The 27,209-nt window shown below is 34.2% G+C and overlaps 1 protein-coding gene across 2 annotated transcripts in view; it reads right to left on the bottom strand.

The window, feature by feature from the left end:
- Positions 1–27,209, bottom strand: part of CCSER1 (coiled-coil serine rich protein 1) — a 1,426,296-nt gene that overhangs the window by 574,615 nt on the left and 824,472 nt on the right. The window lies entirely within an intron of this gene.

Raw genomic sequence — 27,209 nt, 5'->3', positions numbered from 1 at the left:
TGCACAGCAAAAGAAACTATCAACAGAAGCAGCAAACAACCTAGAGAATTGGGGAAAATATGTGCAAACAATGCATCAAAAAAGATCTAATATACAGAATCTATATGAAACTTAAACAGCTTAACAAGCATAAAACAAATAACTCCATTGAAAAGCAGACAGAAGACATAGACAGTTCTCAAAAGAAGACATACAGTAGCCAATAAATGTATGAAAGAATGCTTATCATCACTCATCACTAGAGAATGCAAATTGAAACCACATTGAGATATCACCTCACACCAGTAAGAATGGCTATTATTAAAAAGCCAAAAAACAACAGATGTTGATGAGGCTGTGGAGAAAAGAGAATGCTTATACACTGTTGGTGGGAATGTAAATTAATTCAGCCACCTTGGAAAACAATTTGGAGATTTCTCAAAGAACTTAAAATAGAACTACCAACCCAACATTCAACCCAACACTCCCATTACTGGATATATATCCAAAAGTAAACAAATAGTTCTACCATAAAAGTACAGCAGCATTCACATGTTCATTACAGTACTATTCACAATAGCAAAGACATGGAATCAACTTAGATGCCCAACAACGATGGCCTGGATAAAGAAAATACGATACATATACACCATGGAATACAATGCAGCCATGAAAAATGAAATCATGTCCTTTGCTGCAACATGGATTCAGCTGGAAAGCATTATTCTAAATAAATTAATACAGGAACATAAAACTAAATAATTCATGTCCTCACTTATAAGTGGGAGCTAAACACTGGGTACTCATGGACATAGAGATAGCAACAAGAGACACTGGGGATGACTAGAGCAAGGAGGGAGGGAGGGAGGCAAGGGTGGGAAAACTGAACTGTTGGGTACTATTCTCCATACCTGGGTGATGGGATCATTCATACACCAAACCTCAGCATCATGCAATATAACCCAAACTTGCATACATATCCTCATAATCTAATGTAAAAGTAAAAAACAAAAATTATGTGTAATGCTAAATTAGATTTATGGATGCAAATGTATGACAAGCTGACTTAAGCTTTTAAAATATAATACCCAAATCACATTGCTTATAAAAATTAAGGTTTATTTTCAGAGCAATTAAGAATAAATTTTATGTATTTCATATCATCATTTTTATATTTGCAAATTGGTGTAAAATAAAGCATGCATCCACATAGAAAAATATAGAATATTAAAAAGGAAATGTAATTTCATATATTTTGCTGATGATTTAAAGAAAATATGGGGAAAAAGTTGTGTAAAATGTTTTTTTGTTGAGAGGGGAAAATCCATGGAAAATAAATAACTGATTATTTTAAAAATTAGGCTGGGCTCAGCGGCTCACAGCTGTAATCCCAGCTTTTGGTGAGGCCGAGAAAGGTAGATCACCTGAGGTCGAGTTCAAGACCAGCCTGACCAACATGGAGAAACCCTGTCTCTACTAAAAATACAAAATTAGCTGGGCATGGTCGCACATGCCTGTAATTCCAGCTACTCGGGAGGCAGAGGCAGGAGAATTGCTTGAACTCAGATTGCAGTGAGCCAAGATCACACCACTGCACTAAAGCCTGGGCAATAAGAGCGAAACTCCATCTCAAAAAAATAAAATAAAATAAAATTAAATTAAATTAAATTAAAATAATAAAATAAAATAAAATAAAAGTGAGTTCTCAATGGAAAATTAAAGCAAATTTCATTATTAAGCAAATATTTAATTGGGAAATTCAGGTGAGCATATTTTATTATTTTCAGCAGGATACCAAGATCACATTAGCAGAAATGCCTTTACAGAGGTGGACTTCAATATTATGCTCTCAGCTTAGAAACTGACAAATGAAAACTAATATATGTCTTCATTATAAAACTCTAGGTTATTTTCTCTCAGTGTATCCTTTGTAAAGTTTCCAGGGAGAAATTTCCTTAGCAATTCAGTAAGAGGGAATCTTTACTTCTCTTCAGGAATGGGAACACTTTCTTCATTTGGATATTAACAATAAGAACTATGCAACTTATATATACATTCTCCATATACATTTGTGTATGAGTATGCATGTGTGTGTGATGAATTCCAGGAAGCTGACCATCATATATTCTCACAAAACTAAATGTGTACCTACTATATGTAGTAAGCAGAATAATGCCAGCCTTCTCTGCTCCTATCCCCCAAATAAAGATGTCTACGCCCTAACCCCCAGAAGCTGTAAATATGTTACTTTACTTACAAAAGGGACTCTGCATAGGTGATCAAATTAAGAACCCTAAGATAGGAATATTAATCTGGATTGTCTACGTGGGTCCAAAGTGTTCACAAGAGTACCTATAATGGAACAGGGAGGCAGGACAGTCTGAGTCAGAGGAGATGTGATGACAGAAGCAGAGGTGAGAGGGAGAAGCGAGAGAGGGAAGGATGTGAAGATGTTGTGCTGCTGGCTTTGAAGATGAATGACGGAGCCATGATCAAGAAATGTGGACACATTTTAGAAGCTGGAAAAAGCTAGGAAGCCGACTCTCCCCTAAAACCTCCAGAAGGAAGACAACCCTGCCCACACCTTGATTTTAGGCCACTGAGATTTCTTACTCCCACAACTATAAGATAATAAAATTTATATTATTTAAATCACTGTGGTTCTTTGTCACTGTGACAACAGGAAGTGAATACACCATAGAGTCCAGCAATTGTATTCTTGGGTATTCACTTCAGATAAATGAAACCTGCTCACACAAAAACTTGTACACAAATTTCACAGTGGCTTTACTCATAATATTTAACAACTGGAAGCAACCCAAATGTCCTTCAAGGGGTGAATGGTTAAACCAACCACAGTATAAACATACCATGGAGCACTTCTCAGAAATAGAAAGCAGCACACTATTTATACAATCAACTTATTCTTAATGGATTATACTGAGTTAATAAAAGCCAGTTTTAATAACTCATATATGATTTCGTTTCTATTAACATTTTTGAAATGAAAAAATATTAGAATGGAGAACAAAATACTGTTTTCTAGGTCTGGGGATGGTAAAGGAAGCAAAAGTTAGTGTGAAATTTTGGTGGTGAGAACTTCGGTAAATGATTAAGGGGAATTCTATTGGTAGAATGATTTAAAGTTTTAGCCCAACTGGTGAAAGTCATATTATTCTCCCTCAGCTAATCAATTAGAATACAAAATGAGCACACTGCCAGTTATACTATTTCAATCTGCTTTTATTTTCTTCTTCATGACAGGGTCTTCCAATACTGGCAAATAGGTGGAAAGCCTTCAGAAATAATAAATAAATGGAAGTATCATCTACTGTCTTTAATTAATGGGGTAGCTGTCTTAGGAAGTTAATACACAAAATGTATAGCCCAGAAAATTTATTAAGATACCATAAAATGGTCCCAGCAAATCCTCAGTAGAAGCTTGTGAAACAAAAAGTTAAAGATTGCCTTATGAAAAATATCATTCATTATAGAAATTTATATCTAATGCCTACCTTTCTACGACACACATCTACAACACAGAACTGGCATGTATCAACAGGAAATTTTATATTAGTGCATGCGCTCATCAGTGATTCAGATGGTATATACAGATAAAAATAAAGTCCTATTTAACCTTGTATATTTATTCCTTTTATTATTTATAGCATTGTTGGACTATAATAAAATATTATTTTCATCACAATGCTTTTGAGCATAAACCATGCATCTAAATTTAAATATAGATTTGACAAAATCTCAAAATCTGAACAAACTGAAAATTATACACAGAGGTGATGCCTATATATATATATATATATATAGTTATATATCTGTATAGTTAAATCAAATTATCATTTAAAAAATAAGAATAACAGAAGAATCAAAAAGATGTATCAGGCTGTTTAAGGTCCAGATATGAGTCCACAAATCAACTATGGATCTTTTATGGTTCTAAAAATCTACCACTTGGTGGAATGAAAAGCATATAGTTTTAATTTGGATCTTTAAATGCCAACACACTGAACTAATACAGTCTTTCTTAATTATGTTATTATGCTACGCATTTTGGTTTGAGTTCACATTCGTAAAGAGTAATACAACTTTAAACAATTTTGTAATAATAACTCTATGTTTTAAATGTTGGCTGTGAGTAGAAAGTAATCTCAGTTTAATTAGCTGCTTACTTCTATATGCTAAATTAGAGCTACATTGCTAAATAAAAACCTTTAAATTATATAGTGAAAAAAATATCCAAACATAATTACCAGAATCTCTACAGGAAGATGTGATTAGTATGGGTTAAATTCTTTCTTCAGTTTCATTTTTGTATCTCCCACAGAAGCCAATAGACACAAACTGCATACATATCTAAGGGCTGAATATCAATTTACTGTGAATTCTTCTGGGCAATGTCCAAAAACTAATGGAAAATATATCATGAAAGCTTAAAATAAACATTTTCAACTATGTATAGTGAAATCAACTTAACACACCATTCATTCCTTTTAGAAGTAGGCATCCAGAATGTTCAATGCTAACCTCGATTTTCCAACCAACTCACTCTCTACCCTTGAAGAACTTATTTAATTAGTCTACATCTAACTTTATGCATCTGTAAAGTGGATATAATAAATATTCATTTACCTCATGGGAATGTTCGGAGAATGCATGTTTGTAAAATGCAAAAAGATTTGTGGATGAAAATTATGGATCAGGGTGCAGAATGGAGAGCATGTCAGATGCTCGGCTCTGCTCTGTGTCTAGCACATTGTTGGCAAGCAGCAAGCATTATTTGACAATAACTGCATTTAGAATAACCACCAGAAGCAGAAACCTGAATATATACGGTCATTGAACAACATGAAAAGATAACTATATTCTGGTGGAGCTATATGATCTGACTTTTAATCCTACCACAGTGGATTAATAAATCACCAAAGAAATAGGCTTTTCCAAAAAAGAAACAACATACTAAAAGGTATAACAACTTTGGCAATAAATACATGTAGCTGGAAAGCATATGTTTAGCATATTGGTCAGAACCATGAGTTTTGATGCTAGGCAGACCTGGTTTCAATCACAACTTTACTTTATATGTGAACTCGGATAAATTGCTTTACTACATTTACCTAATCAGCTTTTTAAAAAGAGTAATAGAATTGAAAATAGACTCATAAGTTTTGTGAGGATTAATAATGTATACAGATGGTCTCCAATTTATGATGGTTCAACTTATGATTTTTTTTTTATTTTACCATGGTGTGAAAGCATCATGCATTCAGTAGAAACCATACTTTGAGTCCCCATATAACCATGCTGCTTTTCACTTTTAGTACAGTATTCAATAAATTATATAAGACATCTAATATTTTATTATAAAATAGGCCTTGTGTTAGATGATTTTGTCCAGCTATAGGCTAACATAAGGGTTCTGAGCACCATTTATAGTTAGGCTAGACTAAGCTATGATTTTTGGTAGCTTAGGTATATTGAATACATTTTCTTTTTTCTTCCTTTTTTTTGTAGAGATAGGGTTTCCCTATGTTGCTTAGACTGGAATGCAGTGGTTATTCACAGGTGTGATGATAACACATGACAGCCTCGAACTCCTGGGTTCAAGCAATGCTTCCATCTCAGTCTTTCAAATAGCCAGGACTACAGGAGCATGCCAATGCACCCAGCTAAATATATTTTTAACTTATAATATTTTCAACTTAAGATGGGTTTGTCAGGGTGAGTGTAATCATATCATAAGTCAAGTAACATCTGTATAGAACACTTATCATAATGCTGACATATAAAAAGTAGTATTTATCAATTACTCAACAAGTTATTACATATCTACTATATGCCAAATATTATAATATGCATTAGTGACTGTTTAGGTCTTCTCAAAATTCATATGTTGAAGCCCTAAACCTCAATATGGTAGTGTTTGGAAGGGGTACCTCTAGGAAGTAATTAAATAATGAGGGTGTGTTTCTCACAACAGAATTAGCACCCTTACAAGGAGACTCAAGATAGATGACTTCTCAGCCACAAGGCAGCTATCTGCAAACCAGAAAGAAGGCCCTCATCAGGAATTAAATTTGCTGATACCTTGATCTTAGACTTCCTAGCCTCCAGAACCATGAGAATTAAATGTTTGTTGTTTAAGCCATCCAGTCTATGTATGTGTTATAGCAGACCTAACCATCTAAGACAGTAATATACTGGTGAAGAAGCTTTCAAGAAGCTTATATTCTAGAAGAGAGACAGAAACAAATAAGGAAATAAGCATAATAATATAAAGCAGACAAAATAGAGTAATGTTATAGATCGTTAGTTATCCATTATAGCTGCAAATTAAATCATCTGGAAAGCTTTTGAAAAATCGTGATGATGGAGTTCCACCCCGGAATAATTAAATCACAATCTCAGGTTTGTGTTCCATGCACACTGGATATAGGATGCATGATTATGAACAATGGTAAGAAGAGAGAGGAACAATCTGAAGAGAAAGGAACTGTGTTGAGATTGATGTCCACATAAAAATGACTACATTTACATCAAAATATCAAAAGAAAGCTGACTATTTGGATTAACATTTTAGGATTGATAGAGAGGCTGGCACATAGATTTTGGAAGCAACAGTACATAACTGGCAGTTGAAGTCACATATGAATATGCGACTACCTAAGCAGTATATTTACAGTGAGGAGACTTAGGGTTGTGCACAGAAGACACTTAAAGTGGCTCCAATGACGCCCACTTCCAGTTTTTCATGCCTGTGTGTGAGCCCCATTCCTTGAGCATGGGAAGGATCTGTGACTTGCTTCTAAATAATAGATAGAATGGATATGATTTGGGTATATGATTAGATGGTTACATAAGATTGTAGCACCTGTCTTCTGTGGTCTCCCTGTCATACTGGCTTTGGGAAAGTAAAGAGTCATACTGGAGAACCCCATGTAGCAAGAATTGCAAGGGGCCTCAAGGAGTTAAGGGTGGCCTCCAGTGAACAGCCAACAAGTAACTGAAGACCTCACAGACCTATAACCACAAAGAACTGAATTCTGCCAACAACATGAACGAGCTTATAATAATAATAATATCTTATAATAACGTTTTTCCAGTTGAGCTTCAAATAAGACCACAGTTTTGATGATTACCTTGATTACCTTGATCTGAGTCTTGTGATACCCTAAGCAGAAGATCTAGCTAAGCCATATTTTAATTCCTGACCCAAAACAAACTGTGAGGTAATAAATGTATATTACTTAATCCACTAAAATTGTTGTAATATCATTACCTGGCAATAGGCTTTCTAGATGTGATGAGAAATCAAGATGAGAGTTACATTATAATGATTTCTATAATTTAATTTTAAATACTTTTGTATAAGCAGTGTGATATCATGCATGAGGTTATGCAAAATAATAGAATTCTCACTCTTGATGTATCTGCTTTTAGTAAACCTTAAATTCAAAGTGTGATTGAAATAAGTAAATGACAAAGAACAGTAAGATCCTCCAGTTAATGGCACAAGGGCTCAAGTTTTGTGCTAGTGTAATTAAAATTATCTGCATGTTTGGCAGAATTTCATCAGAGATTGCTTTTGTAACAATAATTTACTTTCACAGCTATAGTAATTTACCAAAGTAAAACTCAAAGTTGTACTTAACCAGGTTGATTTAGGTCAGTTCAAATAAGAAGAGCTTTAAAACAAGAACATTCAATACTCTGGAGTGCAATAAAAGTAACAAATAAGGCGAAGAACTAACAAGTGTTCTGTCAATTAATTTAAATGATTACTCCAGACCTGTCAGTGGTAGTAACTTCCAAAGCCAGATTGCAGTAAGCAGGTGGTAAATAAGTAAGAACAATGAGTATAAACCATTTATTTCAGAATCTTAGCTGAACAAAGCAGAGAGATGGGGAAGTAGACTGGAACATACAGTTTTGTTGTGGATTGAATTGTGTTCCCTAAGAAGATATGTTGAAGTCCTAAGTCCTAATCATAGCTATGGACGTGACCTTATTTGGAAACAGGGTTTGCAGATGTAATTAATTTAAAATGAGGTCATACTTGATGAGAGTGGGACCTAGTTCAATGTGACTGGGATCCTCAGAAGAGGAAAATGTAAACACAGGTAGAGAATGCCATGTGAAGACATAGTCATACTGACATAGAGGGAAGACAGCCTTGTGAAGACTGAGGCAGAAATTGGAGTCATGGTGCTGCGAGTCAAGGGATGCATGGAAGTACCAGAAGCTGCAAGACACAAAGAAGGATTTCTCTTTAAAGACTTCAGAGACAGCATGGCCTGATGATGCCAATAGAACTTTCAGGATTCTAGTCTCCCAAATTGCAAAGCAATACATTTCTGTTGTTTTAAACCACCTAGTTTGTGAGTGATTTGCTGTGTCATCTCTAGAAAATTAATATAAATTGATAAGAAAATAATCTTAGGATATGAGTGGCTTAAGTCTGCTCAAACTAAGGAGAAGAACCCAAAGAAATAGAGAAGATGAGGAGGCAATAAAAAAAAAGAGACCTGAAGGAAAGAACATGTTGGAAGAGACAAAAGAACAGGATCAAGAGACTTCAACTTGTGGATCATTTCCTCACAATACTACCTGACTGTGTGTTAAAAGGGCAATTCCTGGGCCCCAACATCTGCCTAAAAATTGCAGTCTTTGAAAGTATAAGCTTGAAGTCTATCAGCTTATTGCAATCTGATCACACTAAAGTTTAAGAAACACTGAATTAGAGGATAGGTAGTTAAATCATGAAAATTGAGAATTCAAAATTTAAAAATTCTACCACTTCCTAGTCTCAGACTCAACCCCAGGTCTGTTTTTGACTAATATTCTTGTTGTTCCTATAAATGCCCAATTCATCACAAATCTACATATTTATAGGTGGTAATAGCCCCTTTTGTTTTTCCCAGATAAATAGAAGATCTGTTGTCAACCTTAGGGTATTTTAGAAAAACCCAGGGAATGTATTGTACTTACAGATTTGTGGGCCCTACTGTCAGAAATCCTGATTCAGCATATCTGGGTCCAAGAATCTAGACCTGCAGGAAGCACTCCATCTGATTCTGAAAGAAGGGCAGCCTAGACCTGCTTTCCAGAAGCACTACATGACAAATATTCCCTGCAAGCTCAAAGCAATTGCAGAGTCTGATAAACAGAGTCTGATAAAGCAGAGAGAGTGGTGATGAAACTTTGGCAGCATTAAGAGCTGTCAGCATTAAGAACCATAATATCCAGATCAAGGAAGATAAGTGTCTGTTATCTGCAATGGCAAAATTGAACACAAAATACTGTGTTTGGTTATGTAGATCGTATTTTAAGAAGAACATGTCTTTACTATATGGTACATTTTGCCCCAGTGAGTAGAATTCATATCACTGAGGCCTAGAGGGAAACAGAGTTCAGGCCTCTGATGGGGTGATATTCCTATATCCTGTAGCTGAAACAGTCTCCCAGAAACTTGGGAGATATTATGCTCTACTCTCCACTTGAAAGCACCCTTTGAACTATATTGTTGAGAGTTGCTTAATTTAAACAAATACATGATTAAAGCATTTAACATGCAATAGGCATTATGTGACAAATAAGGACCCATTTCATAATGTCACACAATCTCTTAAAATCCATTTACATTTCAAGATCGCATCTGGTTCTAAAAATCTCATGGACTAGACATCTTCTGGGTACCCTAGGTCACTAAGGGTCCGGAGGAAACAATAACCAAGTCCTAGAACCATATAATTTCTGATATTAATGCTCAATATATTTCCAGATCATCCCTGCTCCCACCTCTCTTCCTCTCTACCTTTCTTTCTCTATCTCTAACTCTATCTCTCTGTTTTCTGTCAAATCTAAGATTTGTTTTTCCAGTTTAGTGGTTTTCGACACTGCTAAAGATTAGAGTCACTCAGGGAACTTTTGCAATACTATCTGAAGCTCCGACCCAAAGATCAAAAATAAATTTCAGAATGGGAAACATCTCCATTTTTAGTTTTAAGCATCTGACATTTCTAGGCATTCTTCCTTCTACCTTTCAAAAGGAAGGTCACTCATCCTACTGTAGACATTATTTCTGCATGTCAGTCTTTTCTTTACCCTTACACTAGAAATCCCTTCAGGCATTCTCCCATTTAAAACGAAACCATTATTCTCAGAAGCTATCTCAGATAGCTTACTTTCCCTATTTTTTCTAATGCTGTGGGTGGAGATGAACAGAATGTATTTTAAGTGACGATAAGCAGATCTTTTTTATTTTCCTTCAAAACGTTATACCTTGGATGTGTTTTATTAACTCGGATAAAGGTCATAGAAATGGTAAACAATGATACACAAATATCTGCACTGATTATATTTCCCAGCAACTCAAGCTGTTCCATAATAGCAAGTCTTAGGTTTATTTTTGCTCTAATGTTTAAGAGGAGACTGAAAGGTCCAAATATGCAGGCTCCATGATTCTTCCCTGTTACAAGGTGTAAAATCTCTCTTGAAGCCAACGCAAAATGTCTCTCGGCTGTAAAGGTGGTTCAATATCCTCAGAATTTCAGGATCTCCCTCAAAATATTCAACATAAAATTTATCAAAGCCTTAGCAAACTGTATGAAACTTTTATGTTCCTATGTCATGTATTGCTAAATGAAATTCTTGGTGAATGTATAGAATATATATTCTGTAGCTTATCCCAGTGTTCAGTACTTCATTTTCCAACTTGGAGACACTGTGTCTAGCCAAGTCTATTGATTAGTTTACTTTCAAGAAGGGAAAGTAAAATAAAAACAATGACATAAAAAAAAAAAAAAAAAAAAACCAACAACAAAAAAAAACACAAAACAGACCACTTATGTGTGCCAAATCTTGCTGGAGAATCTCACTGTTTACTTATTGTAACGGCTTCAAATTTTCCATGTATTGTCAAAGCTTAAAATAAGTAGTGAAAATATCAGTAACAAATACAAATATGTGAGAGTTTCAATAATGAAAATGAAATAAATCAGCTATCAAGTCTATTATGTCATTATAAATATTTATAGTTTTCATTTCTTTTTTTTTTTTTTTTTTTTTTTTTTTTGGTGGGGGCTTTCTTTTTTTTCCAGGCTGGAGTGCAGTGGCCGGATCTCAGCTCACTGCAAGCTCCGCCTCCCAGGTTTACGCCATTCTCCTGCCTCAGCCTCCCGAGTACCTGGGACTACAGACGCTCGCCACCTCGCCCGGCTATTTTTTTGTATTTTTTTTTACTAGAGACGGGGTTTCACCGGGTTAGCCAGGACGGTCTCGATCTCTTGACCTCGTGATCCGCCCGTCTCGGCCTCCCAAAGTGCTGGGATTACAGGCTTGAGCCACCGCGCCCGGCCAGTATATAGTTTTCATTTCTAAAAGGCAAAAATTAAATGTAAATATTACTAGAACCCCTCCCATAACACAGACACATACATTTTAGAAACATCACTTTGTTATTTTATCTTATCAGATAAAAACATGATGATTAGCCTCAGCAATAATTGATTCGATTTAATGGAATCAAAATTTCCTGTTGGCATTTACAAAGATATGACTATTGAGCAAGTTAAATTGGTAGGATAAGAACAAAAAATATCAACATTATGTTATATGAACCAATAAAATGTCAAGACCAGGACATTTAAGCTTGTTTTTTTTTTTTTTTTTTTTGTGGGGGGGGGCGGGGGGGACAAGGTCTCACTCTGTCTCCCAAACTGGAGTACAAGGTGCAATCATGGCTAACTATAGTCTTGATGTCCCTGGCTCAAGGGATCCTCTTGCCTCATCTCCCAAGTAACTGGGACTACAACATACACCACTGTAGCTGAATAATTTTTAATTTTTAGACTTGTATTTTTATTTTTTACAGAGATGGTATCTCATTATATTACCCAGGCTGGTCTCAAAATCCTAGGCCCAAGTGATTCTCCTGCTTCAGCCTCCCAAAGTGTTGAGATTACAGGCATGAGCCACCATGCCTGGCAGTTTATCATTTTTTATTCCAACTTACAATATTGTGGATTTTATTCTGATTTTATGCAGCATATTCTCTTTCTGATAATTACTAAGAAAATATTGCCTAGATCTGTGAAAATTATAAAACATGAATATTTTAAACATTAGGGGATATTAAACCTTATAAGGTTTATGTCAATAAATTTTACTCTATTTAATAATATGGTTTTGTTACAGCAGTACTTATTAAGCTTTTCCTCTGAGTACAATGAACAGTAGAGGTGAATGAATTTGCATCCTCAGAAATCTATGGGACAAGTCCAAAGCAAGCTGCTATGACCTGTGTACGACACATTTTTAAGTCTAGTGCTAAAGATAAAAACAAAAATCATGGTAATTTTATACAAGAAAAAATACAGGTTGAATTAAAAAGTAATAAAAATTCAAATTTTTCCTCCTTAATTATCTAGCAATTTAGTAGTCCTGAATATGAATGAGTGCCTTGGTACAAGTACCATATATTTAAGAAACTGGGCAACGTCTGAAAATCTCAAAACACTGAGGGAAGTTATATTCCAGAAGAATTTGTTTTGAACCAGAGAGAAAGGATGCTTGGAATTAAGATCTACAGGAAAAGGTAAGTCTAGAACAGGACAAAACACTCACTAGGCAAATGTCATAAACAATATAATGTTTTAGTTTTTTGTTGTTGTTGTTTTGTTTTTGTTTTTGGTGAATTGTAGAATAGTCACATGAAACTAAAAGATGCAGTCAAAATCCTATGAAAGGGCTATGGGTAAAGAGTAAATATAAAAGGGAAGGCACTGTTCTGAATACTAGATACAAAATGAAACACAAACCACAAATTCTACTTGACTTGCAAAACAGTTGAACTGTAAAGGCCATATCCTTCCAGACAAACTAAGCTTAAATTCCTTTAGCACCAGTTTGTCCACATATATATTTTTCCAGATAAAATCACAAGCTGATTTAGCAGTTAAATTCATTGCTCACATGAGCCCATGGACAGTTCTGGCAACTGACCTAATTTACAAATTCTGACCAATCCCTGCCTAGACTTCACTTATGACCATCTGCCTTGTACAACCATGTGTCTAACCCAAGGTCCATAAACCCTAGATGACTCTTCCTCATTCTCTCTCCTAAGCAGGTGCTCTCCCTTATTAAGCAAGTTTACTAAATCTACCTTTGCATGATACACAGGGTCTCTGAAGGCATTGTTATGGGGACTTTAACAAATATTTTGTAATAATACCAAAATTGTAAATATAATCATGCCAATGATTAATGGTTTTTTCCTTGCAACTTAAATTTAACTACCTTCTCATGTCAAAAAGTTGCTAGTGTTTCTACAGCCAGTTTTTTACCCAAGACCAACTCAAACTTGATGATTGACACAGTTCCTCAGATTTTATTCTGAGGGTTATTGCATGTGGTTTGGTGTCTAACTAGCCTCTACTCTCTAATTCTGATGATCTCAGTATTTTCCTCTCCAATTCACTTGGCTTGGCCAGCTTCTTTGATTTAGAGATCTCTCTAACTGATCCAGGCATATGAAATATTTAAATACAGTTTCATACACATACTCTACTCTATTTTTTCTTTAGCATCTTTGTTTCAGAAATAATCAGGTGTTTTAAATTCATTTATAAAATTGAGGACATTCAAACTTTCGGACTACCTCATATGACTCTTCACTTCTACTCAAATAGAAATACTCACAAATATTAGTATGTATTAAAAACATCAAGGTTAAAACTAGTCAAGCTAGTTCTGAATATGAAACAACAGTGAAACAGACTTCTTCCAGTATAAGTTAAGAGAAAAAGACAGAAAGCAGGACTCCAAAAAGTTACCAAAAATTAATTCAAAAATTATCCTTGGAACAGTGGTGCACATACTTTGATTTACCAAATTAAGATATAATTAACATGCTGAAAATCAAACTGATGAAGTTTTATGACTTTCTTAATATGTTTAATCAATTTATTTTATATGTTCAGCTAAACTCCTAGTAAACTGTTTTCCACTCATGGGTTCTCAGAATGCAAAACTAATATTCACTCAAAGTGGACAAACTGATCTACTTAATGTTTTCAACTAGCATTATGTCTAATCACAGAAGTTATTGAATAAAAACCAAATCCTACACTGAATGTATCAGTTGACTGGTCTAATATTTTTGCTGTCAAAAATATGACTCCTAACAATATTTTGTCACTTACTAATTGAACAAGTCACTCTGTTTCTTTTCTTTTTTTCTTCAATTAACACATTCCTAAAATACTAGTGGGTGGTCATTAGCTGCAGGGGGAAAATTAGCCAGCGAATTAAAATTTTATCAGTAAAACAGAAATGAATGGCAGCAAAGAGACATGCCATTCAAATGACATATAATAAAAAGAAAATGTATGTATTACTAATACTGAGAGTCCGCAGGAATCTCTTTCATTGCCAAAAAAAATTAGAAGCACTTTTTGTATTGAAGATAACAGAAGTGAGGACAATGAACAAAGATATAAGAGAGGCACTATTATATTGGTGTTGAAGATAGACTTAATTTGGAATTTCACTTTTGCCAATATTAACTGTGTGATTTTAAGAAAGTAACATTAGCCCTTTATGGCTTTGTTTTCTTATCTTAAAAAGTTAGCCAAATATTTTATTAAATATTTAAGGGTAACTGCTAAAGAAGAAAAAAAAAATCGATGGCTTTCTAAACAGTAAAGGTAAAAATAAGGAATAAAAGCCTATCACTTCAACAGAGGTAAGAAAGAAGAATAAAAAGAGTCAGAGAAAAGAGGCAAGAAATAACACAAAATAAGATGTAGATCTGTACAAATATAATTAATTACAATTACCAAAAAATACAAACAAAAACTCATTTATTAACAGATAATTTATGAAATTATATTTACAACAATTTTTTGGTATTATATTGCTCACCAGATATACACCTAAAATAAAATGACACAGAGAGGTTGAAAGTTACCTCCTCCACTCCCTTCCCAGTTCCTTCCCAGTCCAAAACCTGTCAGGCAATTATTCTGCCTTGTCTTTCCCGCAGGCCAGAGCCTTCAGCTTCACTTAGCCGAAGGAGATGGAAATTGGGGGCAGTGTTTGGAAACAAGTCAGACAGTAGAATTTAAGACAAAACACATTAATAGTGATATTTTGGTAAACTACATAATGAAATAAAGAATAATTCACTAAGATACTAAGTCTGACTGTGTACAGACTGACTAAGATACTAAGTCTGACTGTAGAAAGAGTGTCAATGTTTATCTTTAAAAGAGATGCAATGGATATAATAGTTTTATTTTATTTTTGCATTCTAGTGCACATTTCCACACTCTTTAATAACTAGTGCTTAGCATTTCTTTCAATTTGTCCCCCTCTTAGTGCTAATTTGACACTACTCCATTAAAAGAAATCCTGATTAGCTTAAGCCAGTAAGTTAGTGATTGATCCAGGCATGGGGGGCTAACTCACCTAAAGAGACATTTGTTAAGACTCTTCCAAACAAAGTTCCCCTGCATTTCCCATGCTTTCAAGGTGTGAAGTTGTCTTCTCTGTAATTATAGCCATCTTGCAACCAAGAGTGGAGACACTAAAGCTACTGACAGCCATTACCAGGATCCTGCTTGGATAATGTACAGCCAGGAGACAGATCCTTGCCTACTTGCAACTAGAATCAAGTCATACCATTTGTTGTTTATGCCAATTCAAGTTCTTTATTACTTGAAAATGAAGGAATTATGACTCTGTTTTTCTTTAAGGTTATTGTGAGGATAAAATTAGATTATATAAGTTCTTAACACAGTACTCAGTACATTGCACTTTCTCAATAATGCACATTTAAGGACAAATGGTGTGTGAACAGCTTAGACAACAAAAAATCGTTTCAGTGGTTGCTACCAACAGTCTTTCTGGTTCAGTATGCATTTCATCTTACTTCAATTCAGCAAGTACTTATTCATTTGAGCATTAATGCAACCAATACTGGAATTTATTATGAAGAAGGCATTGTGCCCAGGACTGTCACTTATACTGAGAAGTATAATAATGGTTACTTCAATACTGTTGCTGATACAAAAAGAGAAAAACAATACTTTAGTGAATTGAATTACTTGTAATTTCTCAAGGAGACAAGCATTCAGAGAATCATATAAACTGTGTGATTATGTGCCAAACTGCAAGGCATACAGGCAAATGAGTGTACTAGATATTCCTCTAAAGGAAAAGAATAGTGCACAGAAAGATGAAATATTCTCACTAGAAAAATGCCTGAGTGTTAAATTTTATTAAGTAACATATTACAGACTAAGTGTGTGAGAGAAAGATGTCTAACAGCCCAAATGCATAATTTCTACTCCCTTCCCTTTGAGGCTTTTTGTTTTGTTTTTTGATATTTGTAAGTTATTTCTTTCCTTAAATTAATTTGGATTGTTAGTCTTGCTTGAAAACACCAAAATCTTGCTTTATGAGGTTCTTTACGGCTCTATGTTATTAATAAACACTGTTAAAACAGGACTCTTAGGTATTTCTAGTAATACAAACATCTGGAGAGAATCCACAAAAGATTTAGGGAGAGGATCACAGCTTTTCAGTGATTGAAGATACCCTGGAGGCCACATACCTAGTTCTCTACCCAAATTATTTACAGTAAGTTTGACAAAATGACAGAGTTGCTGATTTCACAAATGTTTAGTATATAAAGAGAAAAAAATTAAATTAGACTGGGAATTTGAGGTAGTAGAAGTATGTTTTTTAGGCAAGGAAAGAATTATGTGTAAATAAGTAATCATTAAAAACAACATGAGATGTCTATTCTCTACAAAAAGCTGACAACTGAATTATTGATTACATTTATCCAAGGGCAAAAAAAAAAAAAAAAAAAAGGGATTCAAATGTAATTGCTTTTATTTTAATATAGTCCAAACTGTTAAAAGGTTGTGATAGTGATTCATGAAAGAATGTGTTTGGGTCTCTGTGCTGGAGGCAGGGTAGAATGAATATGCATAGCGTAAGTCATGCTGCTGACTGGTAAATGAGAAGGTCTAAGCAGAGGGAGACTGACTGAGGTCATGGAAACCTGAGGAAATACACTTAAATGCACTACTATAACTATCAATTGTGTTCTTGGCCTGAAGGAGCAAGTGAGTATGGGTTCACTGGTCTGCTTCTAAGGACTCTATTTTTTTTATTTTTTTGCATTGTTTTGTTTTGGCTTTAGGCTGTCAAGCCTCAGGAACCTATTATAGAAGTCTTATTAGAGAAGATCTTTTCTCACTCTTTTCAGCCACCTAGGTTCAAAGGCATGACCTTATTTTCTCCTTTGTGGGAACACCTGTTAGTCGAATTTTACTTTCTTTCATGATAGCAGTTTGTTTATTTTAGGCACTTTTATATAAGTGTGTTGTAATTTATGATATTTTGCAGGTTTTTTTGTTGTTGTTGTTGTTTAGATGCTATCATTTACTTGTTAAAATATAGAAGAGAAAATGGTAGGCTTTCCTTTGCCCTCACCCTGTTGGATCTTGTCTAGCATTCTCTAATATCTTTCCCATTCTGGTCCTAGATTAAGCCTTGGTTAAAATCGCAAATTGCAAGTGAGAAGTAAGTTTGAAAAAATCCTGTTAATTTATGCACATTGCTATGGACTATTTGTGTTCCCTCCATTCAAATTCATATGTAAAAACCCAACACCCCAATGTGACAATATTTAGAGGTGGGCCTTTGGGAAGTAATGAGGTTTAGATGAAGTCATGAGGGTGCAGCCTCCATGATGAAATTACTGCCACTCAAATAAAAGGAAGATGTCAGAGCTCACTCTTTCTGTTATGTGATGATACAACAAGAAGGCAGCCATCAGCAAACCAGGGGAAGAGCCCTCACCAGATAACAGTCTGCCAGCATCTTGATCTTGAATGTCAGATTTGAAAACTGTAAGAGACATTTGTTAAGCCACCCAGTTTATGATGTTTTAATATAGCAGCCTAAACTGACTATGGCACTCATTTTATTTAAAAAGTCTCTGTTTTAAGAAATATTTGGACTTACATCCATTCTCCAAAATCTAACTGCCGTAGGCCAGTCAGCAGGAAGATTTCAAGATCATGCAAGGGTGCAGGAAGACAGACAAACCTGAGCTCAAACGTAGCTACTCTCATACATCAGTTTTGGGACTAAGAATACAGTGCTTTACTTATCTTAGCATTAGGTAATGCATCTATAAAAATGTTTATAGCATCCACACCATTGAAGAGACCTCATATATGCTATCCTAATTGTTATTACTGCTTCACTTGATGGCTCTCCTTTGCTTGAAAGTTCCTTTCTCCTTCAGAGCTCACAGAGTTATCCTCTTGAACTTGGGTTCCCCATCAAAAACATTCTTCCAAGATGGATGTGAACTATTTTTAGTTTAAGTGTTCTTTAAAATACTCATTGAGTGCCTGTATGTGACAGGGACTCCTCCAGGTCTTTGGAGTTCATGAGTAAATCAAACAAATCCTTTCCCTTGTCATGTTTCACACTTATATTTAAATAGCTACTTCATTTTCAAGAAGCTCCCACCTACAAACATCATATGGTTGCTTTGAGGAACACAAACATCTTTGCAATATTGTGTCTATGAACCATCAACAGATTTTGATTCACTTTCAGAATGGAAAACCTTTGGTTTTACTTCAGATATTATTCAACTTCAATACATTTTCATCCATGTATAAACTGTCTTTATTTGGGTTTCCTTAGAAGCAGATCCCGAGAAACTGATTTGAGTACAAATAGTTTAGTTAGGAGCTGATACTAGGATATCTAAACCTTTTCCTAGTGGAAAGGGGAAGAAAATAAATAAAGTTTGCATTGTCAAACATGTTAGCAATCTAGACAATTGAAGCCTAACCCACTAGGAAACTCTAAGTGTCATTGCAGAACTCACAACTTAGGGTCTGCCCAAGGAGGTAGGGAGATGAGTATTTATCCACCAACTTCTGTAATTGTTTGAGGGCTTCCCCTAGAGAGAGTTAATGCCTTTCTACTTCAGGTCTACCTGCAGAGCCCTCCTGGCAAAGGTGATAGCTGACTGGAATTTGCACTCACAAGCACAGAAATGATAATTAATCAAGAAGTATGGGCAGGGCACCAATAGCATGCACTACAGGAAATTCTAGATAACATTCATTATAATGAAAGAATAACTGTGGTAGTTTGAGTATTTACTCTTCATACAGCCGGGGGGCAAAATCTGCTCTGGAATTCAAAATGGGATTTGACTTCTCATTCTGTGTGGTCCAGGCCTTCATCGTGGTATTCCTTCCTTCGAGTACGTCTTTCCATGCCTTCTCTCTAATCTATCCCTACTTTCCCTCTCTCTCCTCTCCTCTGGCCGCTGCCACACTCCCTTCATATCACAATTATAAAACGAGAGCAAATCCTGTTAACTCAGTCTGCACTTAGTATCATCGCTCTCACAACAAACCAACTGCAATATCATCCTAACTAGTCTGCCAGTTTCTACTCTTTACCTTCTAGAGTTTATTGTTCGTCAAGAACTCAAAGTGATTATTAAAAATCATAAGTCAAATCACATAATGAACACAGTTCAAAACTTTCTTCTCTAACTTACTTTCATGAAGGTCTATGAGGCATCACTTGTTCCTTGTCCTCATACAACCTTAGATGACTTATCTCCTACAGGTCTCCCCCTGCTCAGTCCACTGCAGACACACTGGGCTCCGTGCTGTTCGCAGGGAACACTCTCTTGCCTCAGAGCTACCATATTTCCCTATCATTTCTCCAGATTATTTGCAGGAGCTCCTAACTGGTGAGCTCAGGACTACATAGTTTGTATTTTTGGAACCTGTGTGCCAGGCCTTTTGCAACACTTGCTAGTGCAGCTCCTAAGGGTCTTGCCCTTTAAGTAAGGTCTCTGATGAAGTATCACCTTTGCAGAAATAACTCTCCTGAGCATTCTATCTAAAATAGCATACACCCTGATTATTTATCTCCTTACTAAACTTCATAGCATTTAATGTTATTCATCATCATATCCTATATCAGTTTATTATTTTTTTTAGTTATAGTTTCATCACTTGAACATAAATTCCATGTAGGCAGGCACTTTACCTGCTTTGCTTAAAATTATATCCTTAGCACCTACAATGGTGCTATATCAGTAAGCATATGCTAGGTTATGCCTCATTAACAAAATAACTCTGATGTTTTATGGCTTAACACACGGAGAGTATCTTTCATCTCAGTCTACACAGCCAATGTAAATGTGAAATGGAGCTCTATTCATCATGGTCAATTAATCATCAGATGAATATAGGCTCCAATGGCCATGGCCTTCCACAATCACTTTGATATTTAAATCTATTCAGAAGTGACACAAGTTAAGACTACCACTCACATTTCATTGGCTAAAGAAAGCAGTCATATGGCAGCAGATGGAGAAGTATAATTCTCTCAAGTGCCCTTGGGAACAGCCTTAATAACTACCAGAAGTCCTTAGCTCATATTAGATCATCAGTACGTACTTGCATAATGAAAAAATAAATGGGCGAGTTGAATAAGCCACACACCATATAAACAAATTTAAAGACATTTTTCATAACGTCTATCCAGAAATACAGGTAAATATATAACATTTAAAATACAAAATATTTTATTAAATAACTTCCATGAGTATAGGACCTTGTCTCTTATATTCAGATCCCTGAAGCTTAAAATTCTCAATACATGATAAGCTCACAATATCAAAGATATTCATCATACCTTTGATGAATGATTGAAGAATTAATAAATAAATATTAAGGTAATATGATGACTGTACTAGTATCTAATTGGCTTTGCTTTCAAAATATATTCAAAATGTTTTGTATACATACATATATACATATCTTAAATATAATTTAAAAAATATAAATATATGTTTACATACATATATTAAAATAAAGCAGTGCATAATTACTAATTTCACATCAGAAAGTATAACTTAGAACTATGAAAGGAATTTCTGTTTTGTTTTTGGATGCTTGGAAGTAGTTGTTTGCCTTTTTCCCTCTTCTAGAATAAATTTATAATTCTATTCAACATTTACTGTACTTAGGGAGACACTTAACCTTGTTTTTAGTTGTCATAATATTGAAATACATATTTTGTGACAGTAAAAGATTACCTCCAAAATGGGAAACTGGTATTCAAAGGACTGTTTCTGAAGTGAAATTTTATAGGAGCTGAACTTCATCACACAAGCTTTCTAAAGACTATCACGTAAACAATTCCCATCAATGACTTATTCACAAACCGTGCATACAAAATATATAAACCACATTTTCCAAGGGAATATCATCTAACCTAACTGAAGCAAAGAGAAAGATTGAATTACAGTCTATAGATCCCTCATCACAAAGCTAATTTTGAGATTGCAATTTCAATCTCACTCTGATTCATTCTTACTCAGTCTACAGAATTATTTATTATTTTCATATTGAGAAGCTATGTGAGGACATTCAACACATTCACTGAATCTAAATTAGATTGCTGTAACATAAATACATTAATTAACTGCAGATTTAATGAAGCAATGAAGAAGAAAAGAAAATAATAGACATTTTGGAAAGACAGACTCAAGAGGTGTTTTTAAAGTGGCAGATTAGGATCTAATTATGCATCCTGACTGCAAACTATTGTTTATAGAAAGTATTTTTGAGAGCTTTCCATACATGCATCATTGTTCTAAGAGTTTTGTGTACATTAATTCTTTGAAGTCTCTTAAAACCCAATAAAAAATATTAGTATCCTCTTTTTACCATTGAGGAACACAAAATATAAATGATTAAGTGACTTGTTCGAATATATCAAGGTAGTAACTTGGTCTGTCCCCATATAGTTTGGTTGCAGAATTTGTGTGCTAGGTCATTTGCTGTTATTTCAGTCCCTGAAAAAGCATTCTATGAAAATATTTGAAAATATCCACTTGTATTTTGAATCTAGGCTGTAGATCAACAAATATCCAGCCAAATGTTTCATGTATTAGATGTAATTTGCAGAATATCAGAAACCCCTAATATATATGTATTGCAATTGTTGTCAGTTAATTAATGACATCATTGAATGCCTGTTGCATACATCATAGCACATAGGGCATTGAAAGGAATTGAGAATATTATAGAATTAAACAGATACCATCAAAATGAAAATAATACCTAAGTGAATCATTACAATGTTTGCTTATGAGCTAATCTATTATCTATTAAATGTGTAAATGATGATGGAGTCAATATCCCAGCCCAACAAGAACTGACAATGAAAAACAGTGGGAATGGGAAGGCAGATATGCAAACAAATAATTACAATATAAGATTATGTATGTTATATTAGAGGTTCATTCAAATTATAAGAAAGCAAAATGAAGATGCTTCACAGAGAAAGTTCCTTGGAGCTAAATATGGAAGAATGAATAGGAAATTATCTGTCTAGTGTACTCCTATTCATTCACCTATATAATGTCTATGTATGTATACATATATAATTGCAAATATACATGTTCAATTTATAATGCCAGTATAAGCAATTTGAAATTATGTAGAAAATTACAACCCCACCAATTCAAGCACATACATGCATTTATATACGTAATAGAAACACATATGTATGTGTATATATATACATATATGTCAAAGATTGCTTTTAGTCGCAAGTATCAGAATGCATAATTAATCAATGGCTTAAACGAGTTAGGAATTTACTTTTGTTTCTTAAGAAGTCTGGAGGTAGGTGGCCCAGGGCTGGAACAGTCTCCAAAATGATATCAAGAATCCTGGTCTTTCTGCAAAGTCTTGCTTAGCATGAGGCTTTAGTTTATATAGTGTTCTCGTTATCACAAGTTGGTTGTTGTACCTCCGGCATTATATTTTTATTACAAATATGAAGAAAGAGAGCCAGAGAACAAAAGGTTGGTACCAACAAAAACTAAACCATTTTAAATAAATTTTTTGGAAGCTTCACTCAATTTTTTCTATTTATATTTTTATAACTAAATTAGATATAATTTTAAAGCTTTTAAAATTTTATATATAAAAAATGAAATCTTATTTTATTTGCATTTTGGTAGGTGAACATTTTTCCACTTTCTCTGTTTCTTCATGAGTTGTATTTTGATTTTGTTTTTTGTAAATCATACAATCATTCTGTTTTCCTTTTAGTTAATTTGATTCACAATACTTTTCTTAATAATGTGTCTAGCCTTTTAATGTAAATTAAAATATTAATTCTGCATATCAAAATCTGTGGCAAATATTTTCCTTAGGTTAATTGGCTTTTCTATACTAATTATGCTTGTAACACAAAAAATAAAAATTAGAGCAAACTGAACCAATTTCAGAGATAAACCTCTGACTTTTTAAAATGAAGTCACCAGTACAAAGGGAGTTAAATGAGAGGTTAAGGTCACACAATTAATAAAAGGCAAAATTAGATTTAGACATGTTACCTACTCTAAATTCCCAGTAAAGGTCTCTTTTCATCATTCAACATTCTAGAGCTTTGGGAATATAATAACAATAAATAACATTCTAATTTATCACAATTAATATGATGAGTATTTTGTATTAGAAAAAATGTGTTACTTTCAAATATTGTTATAAATATATATAGGATATCTTTTTGTTTGAAACAAACACATTGCTAATAAGGTAAAAATACATTGGTAATAATCTGATGTTGCAATATCCTTACATAGTGACTGGATTTTCATCTGTTTAGCAATAAAAATAACAATGACAATGATAACCATATTACTACTAATAATATAATGGCCTGGCAGAGAGAAGTTGCAGTAATTAGTGAGCAGATTACTCAGAGACTCTGTTTCCGTGTTTGATAGTTTCATTACTCATTAGGTGTCTGTTTTTTGTATAACAGCTTTATTGAGATATAAATAACATACCATAAAATTATCTGTTATTTCATTATTTTATTATTTAGAAAAAAATTATTGTATAAATTTAAGGTGTACAATATGAAGTTTTTATGTATAATAGATAGCAAAATGGTTAGTATAGACAAGCAAATTAACATATCCATACAATCTCAATTTTAAATTATACAATTCTGTGTTTCTTTAGTATATTTGCAGAACTGTTCAATATACACCACTATCTAATTCTAAGAAATTTTCCTCATGTGAAAAATAAACCCAAAACCCATCAGCACTCATTCCCTATTCTCCCTTCTCTTAACCCCTGATAAATGCAAATGTATTTGCTGTCTCTATAAATTTGCCTATTCTGTGGCGATCATTAAAAAGTCAGGAAACAACAGGTGCTGGAGAGGATGTGGAGAAATAGGAACACTTTTACACTGTTGGTGGGATTGTAAACTAGTTCAACCATTATGGAAAACAGTATGGCGATTCCTCAAGGATCTACAACTAGATGTACCATATGACCCAGCCATCCCATTACTGGGGATATACCCAAAGGATTATAAATTATGCTGCTATAAAGACACATGCACACGTATGTTTATTGCAGCACTATTCACAATAGCAAAGACTTGGAATCAACCCAAATGTCCATCAGTGACAGATTGGATTAAGAAAATGTGGCACATATACACCATGGAATACTATGCAGCCATAAAAAAGGATGAGTTTGCGTCCTTTGTAGGGACATGGATGCAGCTGGAAACCATCATTCTTAGCAAACTATCACAAGAACAGAAAACCAAACACCGCATGTTCTCACTCATAGGTGGGAACTGAACAACGAGATCACTTGGACTCAGGAAGGGGAACATCACACACCGGGGCCTATCATGGGGAGGGGGGAGGGGGGAGGGATTGCATTGGGAGTTATACCTGATGTAAATGACGAGTTGATGGGTGCAGCAGACTAACATGGCACAAGTATACATATGTAACAAACCTGCATGTTATGCACATGTACCCTACAACTTAAAGTATAATAATAATAAATAAATTTAAAAAAAAAAAAATTTGCCTATTCTGAACATTTCATATAAATTGAATCATACAATATATGATCTTTTGTGATCAGCTTCTTTTACTAAACATATATTTTCCAAGGTAGATCTATATTGTAAAATAGATCAGTATTTCACCACATGTTAAGGCTGAGTATTATTCCATCATATGGATATAATACTTTGCTTTATGGATTCATCAGTTCATTTATATTTGGATTATTTCCACATTTGGCTACTAATAATGCTGCTAGGTACATTTGAATACAAGCTTTTGTGTGAACATAAGTTTTTATATATTGGGTATACACTGAAGAGTGGAACTGGTAGGTCATTTGGTAATTCTATGTTTAATAGATTAAGAAAGCATGTTACTGTTTTCTAAAGTGACTATACCATTATACAATCATATCAATGAAGTAGGAGGGATTTCTCCACATACCTGCCAACAGTTGTACTTGCCTATCTTTTTGTATTATTATTATTTTAACTATCCTATGGTTATGAAGTATTTCACTGTGGTTCTGACTTGCATACCCCTAATGGCTAAAGGTGCTGAGACTCCTGTCATGCATTTATTGGCAATTTTTATATCTTATTTAAAGAAAAATAGGTTTTATGTATTTTGAATATGAGTCTTTTATCAAACACATGATTTACAAATACGTTCTTCCAGTCTGGGGGCTGTATTTTCACTTCCTTGAAAGTTCTTTTTCTTTTTTTCAAGCACAATTCTCCCAGCTTTATTGAGTTGTAATTGAAAAAATAAAAATTGTATAATTTAAGTATACAATGTAATGTTTTGAGATATGTATACAATGTAATGTTTTGATATATGTATTGTGAAATTGTTACCACAATCAAGGTAATTAACATATACATCACCCCATATACTTTTTTGTAGTTATTGAGAACACTTAAAATCTACTGTTAGCAAATTTCAACTATACAATACAGTATTGTTAAATCTTGTCACATTGCTGCACATTACATCTCTAGAACTGATTTATCCTGCGTAGCTAAAGCTTTATACTGTTTATTCAAATGGCTCATCATTTCCTATGTATCCCAGCCCCTGAAAACCACCATTCTACTCTCTGCTTTTATGACATCATGATTTTTAGATTTTCCATATGAGTGAGATCATGCAGTATTTATCTTTCTGTGTCTGGCTTATTTCACTTAGCATGAATGGACAAGGAACACATTCTCATTCATTCATGTTGTTGTAAATGACAGGATTTTCTTCTTTATGGCTGAATGATATTCTGTGTGTGTGTGTGTGTGTGTGTGTGTGCGCGCCTGTGTCTGTGTGTATGTGTGTGTGTTTGTCTATTCTGTATCTCACGGTTTCTTTATCCGTTCATCCACGGGCAGATATTTACATTGTTTCCATGCTTTGGTTATTGCTAATAGTGTTGCAATTAATACGGAAATGCAGATATCTCTTTGATATACTGATTTCCTTTCCTTTGAATATATACCCAGAAGTGAGATTGCTGGATTATATGATAGTTCTATTCTAACTTTTGGAGGAATCTCCATACTGCTTTTCATAATGGCAGTAACAACTTATATTCCCACCAACAGTTGACAAGTGTTCCTTTTTCTCTACAACCTCTTCAATACTTGTCATCTTTTGTCATTTTGACAGCAGTTATCTTAACATGTGTTGAGTGATAGCTCATTGTGATTATGATTATATTTTCCTGGTGATTAGTGATGTTGAGCACCTTTTCATATAACAATTGGCCTTTCATATGTCTTATTTGGAGAAATGATTGAGGCTTTTGCCCATTTTTTAATCAGGTTATTTGTTTTCTGCTATTGAATTACTTGAGTTTCATATATTTTAGATATTCGCCCCTTATGGGATTGATAGCTTGCAAATATTTTCTTCTTCGCATTCCTTAGGTTATTATTTTACTTTGTTGATTGTTTTATTTGCTGTACACAAACTTTTTGCCTTGATGAAATCCTACTTGTCTATTTCTGTTCTTATTGTCTGTACTTTAGGGGTCATGTCCCAAAATCATTGCCCAGCAAAATGTCAAGCAGCATTCCTCTGTATTTTATTCTAGTGGTTTTATAGTTTCAGGTATTATGTTTATGTATTAAATCCACATTGAGTTGATTTTTACATATAGTGTGAGATAATGGTCCAGTTTCTTTCTTCTACATATGGATATCCAGTTCTCTCAACATTATTTATTGAAGAGATTATTCTTTCGTTCCTCCAT

This window comes from Papio anubis, chromosome 3 (assembly GCF_008728515.1).
Source record: "Papio anubis isolate 15944 chromosome 3, Panubis1.0, whole genome shotgun sequence".
In the NCBI taxonomy this organism is placed as follows: domain Eukaryota; kingdom Metazoa; phylum Chordata; class Mammalia; order Primates; family Cercopithecidae; genus Papio; species Papio anubis.
Note: the sequence above shows the minus strand (reverse complement) of the source record. Positions and strands in the feature narration are given on the sequence as shown.